General features: G+C 39.9%; 1 non-coding gene across 1 annotated transcript; it reads left to right on the forward strand.

The window, feature by feature from the left end:
• Nucleotides 1–3,918: 3,918 nt before the first annotated feature.
• Nucleotides 3,919–3,991, forward strand: trnav-aac (transfer RNA valine (anticodon AAC)). Its single transcript has one exon. It is a non-coding gene; the product is annotated as a tRNA-Val (tRNA).
• Nucleotides 3,992–10,461: the final 6,470 nt, after the last annotated feature.

Here is a 10,461-nt window from a genome sequence, read left to right on the forward strand (position 1 = left end):
TATCGTCCCACCGGGAAAAGTCCTGACTCTCCCAATTGCCACTCTGCACCTGGGTGCCAGTGCAACCATTTCTAACCATCTAAACCACTGCTATAGTAGGGTTTAAATCAAACTCGCGAAAACAATAGTGACAAGTAATGCATGTTAATAAAAACAAAGCAGAACACATGCAGAAGACAACGTAATTACTGTTAAACACGTTTATGTCGGATCAGAGCGGCAACTGATTTAACACATTAATCTTAGCCTGGCTGTTTGCCTGCTCTGGACCAGGCTAGCCGCAAAGAATAAATCTCCATGGTAACTTGGCTGGGTTTAATTCAATCTGGTTTTGTGCACGCGCACACACACACACACACGCACACGCACACACGCACACACACACACACACACACACAAAAGACAAAAACTTCACGGAGTCAGTCAGACGCCACTGGAGCTCAGAGTTCAACGGGTTCAATGGATCCATTAAAGAGGAGGACAAGAGCAGGAGACAGGCCTGGCAGGACGAGGTCAATTGTGGACAAAGAGAATGATAGCCTTAGCACTGCGTTTATCTCTCTATTAGATTCTATTGGCTTCTCTCAAAGTGTTCATAAACCGACTCACCATTTTAACCTCAACCTTGATCTTGTTCTGGTGTATGATGTTGAAATTGAACATTTGATAGTGTTCCCACAGAATCCCTTTTTATCTGACCACTGTTTGATAACTTTTGAGTTTATACTGCTGAACTACACGACAGTAGGCAAAAACGTCTATACAAGATGTCTATCTGATAGTGCTGTAGCTAAATTTAAGGATGTGATTCCATCAACTTTTAATTCATTCCCAAGTCACAAAGTAACGGAGGACTCCTATGCTAATTTCCCTCCAAAATCGATCATTTTGTTGCTGCGAATGACACTCGACTCTGTTGCCCCTCTAAAACAGAAGATGATAAAACCAAGACGGTTAGCTCCATGGTATAACACCGAAACTCACAAATTAAAGCAAATATTGAGGAAACTTGAGAAGAGTTGCTAGGTACTAGTTTCCACCAAACTGGAAGATTCTTGTATAATTTGGCAAGATAGTCTTAAAACTTATAGGAAGGCCCTCCATAATGCCAGACCAGCGTACTACTCGTTGTTAATAGAGGAAAATAGGAACAACCCCAGGTTTCTTTTCAGCACTGTAGCTAGCAGGCTAACAGAAGGTCACACCTCTACTGAGCCAAGTATTCCCATAGCTCTTAGTAGTAACGACTTTATGAGGTTCTTCAATGATAGACTTACTATTAGAACCAAAATTCACCAAGACCTGCCTTTAACTGGCACTGACTTCTCTCTAAACTCAGGAACCTTAGAAACATCAGTAAAACCAGATACGTGTTTAGACTGCTTTGCTTCACTTGATCTTTATCAATTTAATTCAATTATTTCTTCATCTAAACCATCAACCTGCCTCTTAGACCCCATCCCGACTAGGCTACTTAAACAAGTTTTACCCTCAGTCAACAGTTCTCTACTAGATAGAACCAATCTGTCTTTACTAACAGGCTATGTACCACAGTACTTTAAAGTAGCTGTAATTAAACCTCTTCTGAAAAAGCCCAACCTTGATCCAGATGTTTTAGCCAACCATAGACCTACACTACCGGTCAAAAGTTTGGGGTCACTTAGAAATTACCATTGCACTCCATTGTAGACAGATTACCAGCTGAAATCAGTTGCATTGTTTTTTTTTAACCAGGGCAGCAGTTTTGTGATTACTTTGTGTGCTTACATAATTGCAAAGGGTTCTCCAATGTAATCTTAGTTAGTTTTTTAAAATGATATCAGATTAGTAAACAGGATGTGACTTTGGAACATTGGATGAATGGTTGCTGATTATGGATAATGTAGATATTGAATTAAAGATCAGCCCCCCACTCAGTTCAGCTGGTATTCTGTCTGTAATAGAGTGGAATGGAAAATTGTAAGTGACCCCAAACTTTTGACCAGTAGTGTATATCCAACTTTCCATTTCTCTCTAAGATTCTTGAGAAAGCAGTCGCCAAACAGCTGTGTGACTTTCTGCATAGCAACAGCTTATATGAGGATTTTCAGTCACGATTTAGAGTTCATCATAGCCCAGAGATATATGTGAAAATTAATAATGACCTCCTAATTGCATCAGACAAAAGGACTTATCTCTGTAATGGTGTTACTAGATATTAGTGCTGCTTTTTTTCACCGTCGTAATATTGCAAAAATCAATTTCCATAGTGAAGTAGTAATCACATCACATTCAGGAATTCAGGAATATCCTGTATAAAAATGATGCAGAAAAAACTATTCCACGCATTTTTCCATGCCTCTTTCCCCTAGTGCTTGCTCTTGGTGGGAATTTTCGTGTTTCTGTAAAAGACATCACAGAGTATGGTCTGGACCTGCTCTTTTATGAAAAGCGCAATGAGATAAGTGTTGTTGTGATTTGGCGCTATATAAATACAATTGAATTGAATTAAATTACCTGAACCTCAACTTCCTAGCCTCATAGTTGATGTTTACATTCTTGGATCCGTCTTAGGTTCCTGCTGTCTGCCTACGTTCCTGGATCCTGAAGTAGGTGATCATATCGTCACTGAAAACATATCTTTGATAGCAGGATCATTCTCAATCCTTTTGTAAAACCTTTGTCTTTCTTGGAGTATATCCACTATAATACATTCTTAAAAAATGTCATATCTTTTGCTATGGTTGGGCCTCGTATCCAAACTACTCTGACAGATGATACTAGTGTCGATTTAGCCTTGGGAAATAATTAGCAGCTGGTAGACAGATCTCCCCATCGGGAAATAAAACCCCAGTCTTCCGTGTGAGAGGCGGAGGCGACCATCCAAAGTTTCAGTAGTATTGTGGTTTTTGTGTTGGAACAAGTTGCACTGTTTAAAATAAGCTTTTGAAATACAAGAACGTCTTCACTTGGGACAGCAATTGACTCCCAACCCGATGGGAGAAATCCTGAGCTTTGAGATTTGGAGGGGCTGACTTTGATTACGAATGCTTGACACTGGACTTCAATCTGCCCCAGTGGGTGCTGTAGATCACTGTTTGATGAAGCCCACAGAACAACATAATCTGGAAAGAGCAGAAGAGGAATTATAAGGTGCCCAGACTTGACACTCTCCCACCTTCTGCTGCGCCTTGTGAGGTGCTGTTCATGTCCAGTAGATATGCTTTTTCCATCGCTTGACGATATTCCCATTTAGGGTCAGGAGTTCTCCTCCCATGCTGAACACAGCCTGAGCCAAGGCACGCTTTCCCCCTCATGATTCACCCCAGTGGAAGCTGTAGATCAATGCCTGATAAAGCCAAATGAACCACATAGTCTGCAAAGAGCATAAATGGAATTCCAAGGTGGCTAGACTTGACACTCTCCCAACTCCTGCGGCACCTTGTGACGTTTTGTTCACGTCCAGGAGTTGTGCTCTTTCAATCGCTTGAAAACATTCCCATTTAGGATCAGGAGTTCTCCTTCCATGCTGAACACAGTTTGAGCCAAGGCCCACTTTCCCGAGTAGTCCCACGCGTTCGCCGGGACTTCCTCGAGGCCTTGCATTTGTTAGCTGGTAGAAAAATCTCCCCGTCGGGGAATCGAACCCTGATCTTCATCGTGACAGGCGGAGATACTGTCCATTATACTAACGAGGAATGCCCAAGCTTAATATTTGGCACATCAACAAATAGGTGGCGCTATTCCAACATTCAGACCACAGTCAATGCATGTAGAAATATTTAGGTTTACTACATATTTGCTATCATTCAAATCCATGACAAAGCATCTGTGACTGAATCTAGTTTAAAATCTCTATTTTGTAGCTTTTTGAACATTTGCAGTAAAATAAAAATGGTGCATTTTCCCACAAATATGCAAAATAAATGCATTTCGTCAGTTTCCGTAGTGTAGTGGTTATCACGTTCGCCTAACACGCGAAAGGTCCCCTGTTCGAAACAGGGCGGAAACACATTTCTTTGTTTGTATTGACTTCGCACAATCAAACTCTGCGAAGTTAAACTCTCCATGACATTCACGGAAAAATCTCCCTGACGTGAAATCGTGGCCAGGCCTACCGAAGTTTACCCAGTGCAGTAGTCATCACATTCAGAGATTCAGGAGTATCCTGTCGAAAATTGATGCAGAAAAACTAGTCCACGCATTTGTTACTTCTAAGCTGGATTACTCCAGTTCTTTATTATCAGGTTGCTTAAAAGAGTCCATAAAGATTCTTCAGCTGATCCAGAATGCTGCAGCACGTGTTCTGATAGGAACCAGGAAAAGAGATCACATCTCTCCTGGTTTGGCTTCTCTGCATTGGCTTCCTGTAAAATCCAGAATAGAATTTAAAATCCTTCTTCTCACCTACAAAGCTCTTCATGTTCAAGCACCATCTTATCTTAATGAAAAAGAAAGTTGATGTGTATATGCATTAATAAAAAATAAATTGAATGTGTACATGCACTTATTAAAAGAAAGTTGATGTTTTTTAAGCATTAATCAAAAAGAAATTTGATCTGTATATGCATTTATCAAAACAAAAGTTTATGTGTATATGCATTAATGAAAAAGAAAGTTGATGTTTATATGCGTAAAATAAAAAGAAAGTTGATGTGTATATGCAGTAATATCAAAGAATGTTGATGGTATATGGATTAATATCAATAAAAGTTGATGTGTTCATGCTTTAATATCAATAAAAGTTGATGTGTTCATGCTTTAATATCAATAAAAGTTGATGTGTATATGCATTAATCTAAAAGAAAGTTGATGTGTATATGCATAAATCAAAAAAAAAAGTTGTGTATATGCATTAATATAAAAGAAAGTTGATGTGTATTTGCATAAATCAAAAATTAAGTTGATGAGTGTATGAATTAATCTAAAAGAAAGTTGGTGTGTGTATGCATAAATCAAAAATTAAGTTTATGTGTATATGCATTAATCAAAAAGAAATTTGATTTGTTAGGCATTCATTAAAAAGAAAGTTGATGTGTATATGCATTTATTAAAAAGAAGTTGATGATATAATGAATGGTGATGATGAATCAAATAGAAAGTTGATATGTATATGCATTAATATAAAAGAAAGTTGATGTGTATGTGCAATAATCAAAAAGAAAGTTGATGTGTATATTAGGGGTGATCCGAGTATCCGGCTGAAACGAGTATCCGGTACGGATAAAGCACTTTTGCCGAGTACAAGTATTATCCGAGTAATATGAGTCAATATCCGTGCTCGGATTGAATAAAACTCCTCAACTGGCCGCGCAGCGTTCTGTGATAATCACACTGATCATAAAAAATTTTCAAACCACTCACGGATTCTAGGACCACGGTGAAAGTTCACATTGTCCCAGATTACCACGTACATGGGATGCTCTGCCTGCTCATCACCTCTCTCTTCACGTCTCAGTAATGCTTCCTGTAGAGCATACAGAAACGTTATAAGATGGGCAGTGTTGTAAGGTCCTAAAGTCACATGGCGGTGAATAACCCTGTAGCTGCTGATGGCAGCACATATGGTCACGTTGCCACCACGCTGCCCTGGCAACTCGACAATGGCTCGTTGACCAATAATATTGCGGCCTCTCCTTCTCCTCTTGGTGAGATTGAAGCCAGCTTCATCCAAGAAGATGCACTCATGAGGCCTCTCCATGGAATCCAGTTGAAACATTCTCTATAGAAATGAGAAAAAGTTCATTTTTGATATAACGTAAATGACATAGCATTCCAGGCTTCATGACTCTGTATACATGTGCTGCATTACATTCAACACAGTAAAGATGTACAGTAACTCAATAGTGCTTTATAATCTCTGGACATTACGTATTACTTACTTGTACATATTGATATCGTAGCTCTTTTACCCTCTCAGAATTTCTCTCAAATGGTACTCTGTAGACTTGTTTGAGACTTATCAGGTTGCGTTTCAGGACACGGTCAATTGTGGAGAGACTCACACTGTTGATTCCTTCAAAGTTCTCGTTGTCTTCCTCAACTCGCTGTTGTATTTCTCGCAGACGAATGAGATTATTTTGAAGGACCATATTGACAATAATGGTCTCCTGCTCTTGTAAATGTAAATGTGCTGTATTTATATAGCGCTTTTCCAGTCTTAACAACTGCTCAAAGCGCTTTTACATCTACAGGATACATTCACCATTCACACACATTCATACACTGTGGCCGGGGCTGCCGCCTGCTCATCAGATAAACACTCACACACATTCACACTCCGATGTGCAGCACCGGGGGCAACTCGGGGTTAGATGTCTTGCCCAAGGACACTTCGACAATGACTGCAGGGGCAGGGATCGAACCACCAACCTTCCGATTGGCAGGCAACCGCTCTACCACTGAGCCACAGCCGCCCCTTCTTGTGAGAATATACCTCTCGTTCCACCGGCATGTGGCAGTCTTTCAATTCTAGCGAATAAAACATCTTGTTAGAATTGTACAGACAGACCTAATGCAATGTAACCAAATATGTAAAATACATAAAATATATATTTTTATGTAATACTATTATTAGTTTTACTGTAATACTGCAAGAAAAGGGCCAATTTTTAGAGATGTTACAGTAATTTACTGAGACATTCCACAACTGTACATACTGTACTGTAAGTTTGAGGGACCACAAATGATAGTACACTTACCGGTTGTGTTCTCTGAATGTCCTGACAATGGAGGCCACAGAGAACCTGCTTATATTTGGTTGAACACGTAGTCCTGCTTCCCTCATACTCATTCCATGAACCAGAACATGGTGTATGATTGTTGCTCTAATTTCATTGGAAATGATGGCTCTTGTTCTTCCTCCTCCTCCTCCTCCTCCTCCTCCTCCTCTTCCTCCTCCGTCTCTTCTTCCTCCTCCTCTTCCTCCTCCGTCTCTTCTTCCTCCTCCTCCTCCTCCTCCTCCGTCTCTTCTTCCTCCTCCTCCTCTGTCTCTTCCTCCTCTGTCTCTTTCTCCTCCTCCTCCTCCTCCTCTTCCTCTTCCTTCTCTTCCTCTTCCTCTTCCTTGTCGTCCACGTCCACGTCCACGTCCACGTCCACGTCCACGTCCACGTCCACGTCCACGTCCACTTCTACTTCCACCTTCTCTCCTGCCCTCCATTGTGAAAATCACACATCCCATTTGGATTTGACCTGGCTTTATATCCCCATTACTGATTGGGTGCAACACATTACTGATTTGAAACAGGTGTGTTAAATTTTGAGTGCTTGTGTGTTACCGATGACAACAGTGTGTTACTTTTGGGGCTGTGTTGTGCCATTCTGAGTTGAAGTGCACCAAATGCTACATGTGCTTTTTGAATGACAATGTGTTTACAGTTTTGCACAAAGAGCGATTCCGATTTGCTAGCTGTGTCTAACCACATGAGAAGTGTTTAAAGTTCTACAAACTGTGTGCTTCAATCAATAAAGTGGTTTGTACACTTGCAACTTTGGTTTTGCGAATGAATTTTAGTGTTTTAGCAACTCAGAAATACTGTAATGCATGTACAAATCAACTTTCTATTCATTGTATCATCACCATTAATTATGATATCATCACTATTCATCCCTTCTCTCCAAAGCCAGGAGCATATCTGGCCATATTCATTGCTCAAGCAAAGCCAGCAACAGATTACATGAGCTCCAAACACAGTAGAACCTCCCCCAGCACACGCTCATAACAGATGAAAAAACAAGGTGGAACAATACTTTCTACATGCTCCAGCGGCTGGTGGAGCAGCGCAGGGCTTGGCATTCTAACATGGGTAAAGATTCTACAATCATCTATCCAAATGAGTGGGGGTTAGCATCAGACATGCTCACTGTTCTTAGTCCTTTTGAGGAGGTCACACGGGCGCCCTCAAAACCCAGCGCCTCCATCTCTGAGGGCATCCCCCTCCTTTTTTTTTCATAAACTGTAGATTCTATAAAGCTACTCTGAGATAGTCATTTATTTTTTAAATTTGAATTTTTTCAACAAAAGAAATAAAATGCATGTGCAAAACACCATCTCTGATCAATACAGTATACTGTCTATTGTGTAAAGGCATACCTGACACATCTAAAATATTGCAGTTTCTGTAATTTCAGCTGATGATAGAGTTTTTTTTTGTCATTGTGTTATGATTGACTAAATGTTCCTGTTGGAAGAGAACGTGTGTTAGTGTTTGGAATAATTATTGTATTTTGAAACAAGTTTGCAGTGTTTTGTCAGACATAGTGTGTTGTGTTACTGTATTATTGTATTTTGAAAATTAGTTTTGGAGTTTAGTTTACAATGTGGGATTTTGAGCACGAAATTAACTGTTTTACCAGTTGTGTGTTTTGGGTGTGTTGGTGTAATCTATGAAAAAAGTTGATGTCATATTGAATAGTGATGATGTCATAATGAATAGTGATGATGACATAATGAATAGTGATGATGTCATAATGAATAGTGATGATGACATAATGAATGTGTATATGCATTAATCAAAAAGAAATGTTATGTATATGTGCAGTTATGTGTAGCCGCCTTACTGAAGGAAGCGTTTGGTCTGGAAAAAGAGCCGCTTTTGGACAGGTCCCACCGGACCCTCCAACCCAAACCCAAGCCTGGTGATGGTCCACGAGCCATTGTGTGCAGATTTCATTGTTACAGTGACTGTGTTGACATTCTGCGCCGCGCTAGAGAGCTCCGACAGATGAAAGTCAGAGACTTGACCGTCTCACTCTTCCTGGATCACACTGCCAAGATAGCTCGGGCTCGGGCTGCTTTCAACGAGGTCAGACGCCAACTTCGTGGCATTGTCGGTGCTCGATATGGTCGGATTCATCCAGCGCGACTTCGCATCACATACAACGGTGTTGAGAAGGACTTTGTTTCTGCGGATGAAGCCAGCGACTATGTCAAAACTTTGATTTCTGGGTGCGCTCTAGTAGCTTTTCAGATTTTTGTTCTATTATTCCTTAGTTTGTGGACTCACCAGCCTTATTTATCTACATGTTCAGTATTTTTTTTTAGTATGTTTTCAGGTTTTCTGGCTTGCTACACTAACTAGGTTAGTGTCACTGTTTGTTTATAGCAGGTATTTTTTTTTCCTTCAATCTTACTGTATGTGATTAACATTATATATATATTTTGTATTTTGTCCTTCAGATATGATCAGCACTACCTCATTTTATGCTTTCTCCATCTGATAGTACAGGACTGAGGGCCTACTATTATTTGTCATTTTGCATTTTTACGTGCTTTACTATATTCATGTGCATACTGTTAAACAGTGTTGAGATCGGCGGGAGTTTTTTTTCTCTCTTACCTTTGTCTATTCTGCATGGTCTCCGGGTTGTTCAACGCTATTGTGGACAACTTTTGGTTATTGTGGGAAACACTGCTGTCTCCTTTGTTCTATGGTTATATGGGGACTTTGGGTGTATTTGTGTTTGGGGGTATGTTGGGGGGTGGGTGCTCTCTATGACCATTTTCATTTTTTTTATGTTATTTTGTTATTTACATGGTTAATGGCATTATAGATCCCAGCATGGCTGGGTCAGGCACATCTCTCAGATTTATCAGTTGGAAAATCAGAGGTATGGGGAATCCTGTTAAGCGATCTAAGGTTTTTGCGCACTTGAAACGTTTAAACTCTGATATAGTATTCTTGCAGGAGACTCACCTTCGCGTCAAAGATCACCGTAGGTTACATTGCCCTTGGGTGGCTCAAGTTTTCCACTCAAATTTTAATTCAAAAGCTAGAGGAGTCGCCATTTTAGTTAGCAGAAAAGTTCAGTTCTCATCCACTGATGTTGTTGCTGATAGGAATGGCAGATACCTCATGGTTGCTGGTACTTTTTCACAAAAGAGGGTTTTGTTTGTAAATGTAAATGCCCCAAACTTCGATGATGTTGAATATGCTTACAGATTGCTGAGTAACATTCCCTTCTTGAATACACACCTGCTGATCTTCAGTGGGGATCTAATTTGTGTTTTTGACCCAATCTTGGATCGTTCTAATCCTCGAAATCTGACTCAATCTGCTATGTCTATAACATTCTCTGATTTTATGAAACGGAATGGTCTTGTTGATCCATGGAGATCTCGTAACCCCACCATTAAAAAATTCTCTTTCTTTTCCCAGGTGCATCATTCATATTCTAGGCTTGATTACTTTTTTATTGACAGTACGCCTAATGCAAGTGTAATTTCCTCTGACTATTTAGGTATTGTAATATCTGACCATTCACCTTTATTATTAGATATGCAACTTTCTACCTATAAACGTAGCCCACCTCTTTGGAGATTTAACTCTCTTCTATTGGCAGACAAAGAATTTTGATGTGTATATGCAGAAATCTAAAAAAAAGTTGATGTGCATAAGCATTAATTTACACAAAAGTTGATGCGTATATGCGTTAATCAAAAAGAAAGTTGATGCATAAATCTAAAACTAAGTTGATGTGTGT

The sequence above is a fragment of the Etheostoma spectabile genome, unplaced genomic scaffold (genome assembly GCF_008692095.1).
Source record: "Etheostoma spectabile isolate EspeVRDwgs_2016 unplaced genomic scaffold, UIUC_Espe_1.0 scaffold00570060, whole genome shotgun sequence".
Lineage (NCBI taxonomy): Eukaryota > Metazoa > Chordata > Actinopteri > Perciformes > Percidae > Etheostoma > Etheostoma spectabile.